The sequence below is a fragment of the Raphanus sativus genome, chromosome 8 (assembly GCF_000801105.2).
Source record: "Raphanus sativus cultivar WK10039 chromosome 8, ASM80110v3, whole genome shotgun sequence".
Taxonomy (NCBI): domain Eukaryota; kingdom Viridiplantae; phylum Streptophyta; class Magnoliopsida; order Brassicales; family Brassicaceae; genus Raphanus; species Raphanus sativus.
This window is the reverse complement of record NC_079518.1, coordinates 21,720,826-21,726,427: the sequence shown is the minus strand read 5'-3', so window position 1 is coordinate 21,726,427 and position 5,602 is coordinate 21,720,826.

Sequence of the window (5,602 nt, the reverse complement as noted above, 5' to 3'; positions counted from 1 at the left end):
GGCGACCTCTGAGGATGCGTAAGGAAATTGACTCGCCGAGCGATGTATCCGCTGAATATGAGGTTCCGAAGGGAGTCGTGTTTCGCATTCCCCGTGGGAATGAGAGTTCGGAGCATCCTCCGGAAGGTTACTTTACTTGTTCAGGCCCTCGACCGTTGATAGAGTTTGTTAGAGTCACAGACGGACTGTTTGGTAGATTTTAGAGTCGCGATGGACTGTTTGGAGGAGAATGGAGAATCAAGACTTTTCGAGAACTAACGACGTCTCGCGTTCCTCAAAGATATGATTTTCGTTTTCCGTAATGTTTATGCGTTGAGTAAGCATTTGAATTAAAAAAACTTTATAAGGTAGAGTACATGGGAAAAGTATTTTTGCGGGAGTACAAGGATGTTTGTTCCCATCTCCCCCGTTTTTGGTGAGGGGGATAGCTGAACTCGTCGGGTTCCGACGAGCTGCCTATGTACCTCTTGCGAGGATCAAGCCATCTCGTAGTTCTGTTTCTGTCGTGGTTGCTACTACTCCACGATTTCCGGCGCCTTGACTGTTTCGGCTAAGTCGGCGGTCGCGTTGGGAGTTAGGTCATCCGTTTTCTCGGCGATGGACTCGAGGATTTCCGCTGTCCTGAGTCGTGGCCTGTTCGGACAAATTCGAGTTGTTTTTTGCTGAGTTCTCGGAGATACTCAGGTTCTTCTTGGTTCGCTTCGGGTTAGCTACTGGGGCGTTCCGATGCTGCGAAGTTTATGTTCGGCTAGGAAGCAGAGTCGCGACTGTTTTTGGCTTCCCCAGATTACCGCCGTTCCAGTTGGTGTTGGAAACTTGACGCCGAGGTGGTAAGTGGACGGGACTGCCTTCATGGCGTTTATCCAAAGAGTTCCCATTATGGCGTTATAGATAGCCGGGTTATCCACTACCGCGAATTCGACGATCTTTGTGACTTCTTTAGCCATGACCGGGAGTCTGATTTTTCCGAGGGTCATGGACGTGACGCCCGAGAATCCAGTCAATGGTCTTGGTTCTGGGATGACTTCTCCGAGGGTATGTTCATCCTCTGCAGAGTGTCGCGGAACATGATATTGACCGTGCTTCTTGTGTCGATGAGGATGCGGCCGACTTTCGAGATCCTGAATCACTAAGTCGATGACCAGAGGATCGTAGTGGGGTTTATCGAGTCCGGTCGTATCCTGTTCCTCGAAGGTGATTGCGTGATTGGGAACGTCGTCCTCAGGACACCATCCGGGGCTTGTCTCGGCCTTCCGTCCGTAGGCTTTGATTGACGAAACGGAGTCCTGGTAAAAATGCGATCCTCCGATGACCATGTTGATCCTTTGGCGGTTGTTGTTGTTTCCTTCGCCGTCTTGTCTCCGTCGCGTTTTCGCCCAATTAAGTTCCAGGAGCGTTATTCTCGGGATTGGCTCCGTCGGTCTTTGGCGGACGGTCAGAATCTAGGATCAAGTCTTTCATGCTCTTGACCGTTGCTAGTTTGCCGTCAAGCAGCTTCATAATGAGTCTAGCGCCGAGGACTTTGCAGTTGGCGGTGGAGTGACCTCTCGTCTGATGGAACTCGCAGCTGGAATTGTCCTTGTACGAGTTCCGCGTCCAAGTGTTTCCGGCGGTCCTTCTTGTTCGGAATTGACGGCGTAGTTATGCTCGCCTTGGACGTCTTCCCCTTCGTGATGGACTTACTTGTCGTTACGAGAGGTTTTCTTCTTGCCGGATGCTTTCGGCGGTCCATGCTTTTGCGCTAGGATTTTCATCTCTTCTTCCATGATGATGAAATCCGTTGCCTTGTGGAGAGTGTCCTGGATGGTGCGTGGCCTTTCCAGAGAAATCCACTTTCGGAATTTCGATTTGTACCAGAGGTTTTTTCCTCAGGGCGTCGATGGCGACTCTGTCGCTGAGGCCTGTTACCCCTGGACATCACCAGTTTGAACCTCCTTATGTAGTCGCGGAGCGGTTCGTCTTCCTTTGAATTAGACTCCAAAGGTCTACGTCGGAAGTTTCCCTGTCCATGAACATGGAGAATTGCTTCAGAAAAGCCGAAGCAAGCTGGCGGAAACTTCCGATGGAGTTTCTTTTCAAGTGTGAGAACCACTCGAGCACAGCACCTCTGAGGTTCTCGACGAATAGGAGACAGCAGCCGATGTCCTTTTCCCGCTCCGGAAGTTTAGACCTTGCCATCGCAATCTGGAAAGACTGCAGATGTACCTTTGGATCTGTGGTTCCATCGTAGGTGGGAAGCTTTATTTTCCAGGATCTGAGACTCGTGCGTCCGTGATTCGAGAGGTGAACGGAGTTTTTCTCGATTCCTCGAGGAGCAGGTCGATATCGGGGGCAGTGCTGGTCGCGTGGTGAATCTGCGATTTTACCGCTTTCACCTCGGCTGCAGTTTTGGCGATGTACTCGCGCAAATCGTGGATTTCGTTGGCGCCGTTCGCACTCCTTTGTCTACGTTGGCTGCGATAGGCGCGAGTCTGGTCCTCAGCCAACCTTTCTCGCTCTGAACCAGTAGAGGTCTTCTTCCTCTTCTGTCATGGGTTTTTCGAAGGCTGCCGCCAGTCGAGCTGACTGACTTCGAGTCCTTTTGTGGTGGAGGTCGGCGTCTTCGTCGGACGGGTCCGATTGATCGCTGATATCCAGATTGATTCTTTCGACGTCGTCTCCTTCGGTCCCTTGCGGGAGGTGGAAGGTTGCCCGTCGTTTTCTTCTGCCCCGTCGGAGTGGTATCGTCAGGGACGAGTTCCGGGGATTTTCTTGGGGCATCTTTTTCTTGGTCTCCGGAAGTTCCGAAGTCGAGCCTCCTGACACGCCTCACCTTGGTGGATCCGCACGGGAGTTTGCTTTTCGCTGTTAAGGTATTGACCTGTTTAGCGAGTGAAGCCATTAGTTTCTCTTTGTTCTTCCGACCGTTTCTGGCGGTGGCGAACAGTTCCTTCACCTGGTCCAGCATCGCGGTGTTTGCCTCGGCAGTGACCGTCGATACGTTTCCGGCAGGAGTCTTCTCAGCGTTGGCATCGACGGCTGATCCGTCGTGCGTTTGCTTGTCTTTTTCCGCGTCAACAGACATGCTTAACTGGGCGTGCGTAGTTGCGAGAAAGATAAATCCGTGAATCCCCCTCCTTCTAGCGCCAAACTGTGGGAACCGAAATTCGCACTGTCGATTTAAGTTAAGTTAAAACGTAGGAAAACTAAGTTGACCTAGTTTTCCCCGAGGATCCCGGCTATCTGCTGGGCCACGCACGACAAAGTTAATACGAGTCTAGTTTGGGAATAAATGCGTAAAATAAAGAGCGCAAAAAGAAAGAATCTTATTTCCGAATCTGCGGAGAGCGTTGGACAACAGGTCGAGATCTCGACCGCAAGAGCTGTCGATCGTCGCTAGTCTCAAAACCTAGATCTAACCTAGTTGAGTCGCAGCTCGCTAAAAAAGGAAATAAACGACTAAGTTCTAAGTTGCTCTGGAGTGGTTTCTTTCTTCTGATTTCGGATCCCCCTTCCTCTGCTCCTAGCTTTGCTTATATACTCCCATATGACGGTCTATTCTTGATGGGCTGAGTCCGTCGTGGGCTGGACTTTTTCCATTTTTCATCGGCTTTCGCGTTTATCGGGAAAGTTGACATTTATCTTTTCGGAAAGTTGACATTTATCTTTTCGGAAGTTTAACATTTATCTTGTCATGCGAAGATAATTATAAACCGTCGTATCTATCCTATTAGAAAATCGTAAACGGGTTGTTCGATCGGGTTTGGTCCCTTTGGTCCCAGCACGGGCGCTAGCCGCCGGCGGCCACGACCAGCACGGGGCTAGCCGCCCGGCGGCTACGGCCAGCACGGGCGCTAGCCGCCGGCGGCCACGGCCAGCACGGGGCTAGCCGCCCGGCGGCCACGGCCACGTCCGGAGTTGGCTGCTCGGTTCCTTCGGCGTGTGCGTGTTTTTTGCGTTTTTAGTTTTCCATAGGTTTTTCCTTGTGTAGAAAATGTTTCTAGCAGTTGATTTCGAGATGATTAATCTCGAACTTAATATTTTCCCGAGGTTTCTCGATTAACAATTAGTCTCTCGAGGTTGCTCTAACATTTTTCATGTTTTCCGAGACTTTCGGACATCGATTTCGTCTTGACCGATTTTGACCCCAACATGCGTGATTGGAACTCGTCCTCTGACACCATCCGGGGCTCGTTTCGGCCCTCGTCCGTAGGCTTTGATCGACGAAACGGAGTCCTGGTAAAAATGCGATCCTCCGATGATCATGTTGATCCTTTGGCGGTTGTTGTTGTTTCCTTCGCCGTCTTGTCTCCGTCCGCGTTTTTTCGCCCGATTGAGTTCCAGGAGCGTTATTCTCGGGATTGGCTCCGTCGGTCTTCGGCGACGGTCAGAATCTAGGAGCAGGTCTTCCACGCTCCTGACCGTTGCTAGTTTGCCAGCAAGCAGCTTCGTAATGAGTCTAGCGCCGAGGACTTTGCAGTTGGCGGTGGAGTGACCTCTCGTCTGATGGAACTCGCAGCTGGAATTGTCCTTGTACGAGTTCCGCGTCCAAGTGTTTCCGGCGGTCCTTCCTTGTTCGGAATTGACGGTGTAGTTATGTTCGCCTTGGACGTCTTCCCCTTCGTGATGGACGTACTTTTCGTTATGAGAGGTTTTCTTCTTGCCGGATGCTTTCTGCGGTCCATGCTTTTGCGCTAGGACTTTCATCTCTTCTTCATGATGATGAAATCCGTCGCCTTGTGGAGAGTGTCCTGGATGGTGCGTGGCCTCTCCAAAGAAATCCACTTTCGGAATTTTGATTTGTACCAAAGGTTTTTTCTCAGGGCGTCGATGGCGACTCTGTCGCTGAGGCCTGTTACCCTGGACATCACGAGTTTGAACCTCCTTATGTAGTCGCGGAGCGGTTCATCTTTCTTTTGAATTAGACTCCAAAGGTCTACGTCGGAAGTTTCCCTGTCCATGAACATGGAGAATTGCTTCAGAAAAGCTGAAGCAAGCTGGCGGAAACTTCCGATGGAGTTTCTTTTCAAGTGTGAGAACCACTCGAGCGCAGCACCTCTGAGGTTCTCGACGAATAGGAGACAGCAGCCGACGTCCTTTTCCCGCTCCGGAAGTTTAGACCTCGCCATCGCAATCTGGAAGGACTGCAGATGTGCCTTCGGATATGTGGTTCCGTCGTAGGTGGGAAGCTTTATTTTCCCGGGATCTGAGACTAGTGCGTCCGTGATTCGAGAGGTGAACAGAGTCTTTCTCGATTCCTCGAGGAGCAGGTCGATCTCGGGGGCAGTGCTGGTTGCGTGGTGAATCTGCGATTTTACCGCTTTCACCTCGGCTGCAGTTTTGCGATGTACTCGCGCAAATCATGGATCTCGTTGGCGCCATTCGCGCTCCTTTGTCAACGTTGGCTGCGATAGGCCCGAGTCTGGTCTTCAGCCAACCTCTCTTGCTCTGACCAGTAGAGGTCTTCTTCCTCTTCTGTCATGGTTTTTCGAAGGCTGCCGCCAGTCGAGCTGACTGACTTCGGGTCCTTCTGTGGTGGATGTCGGCGTCTTCGTCGGACGGATCCGATCGATCGCTGATATCCAGATTGATTCTTTCGTCGTCGTCTCCTTCGTTTCCCTTG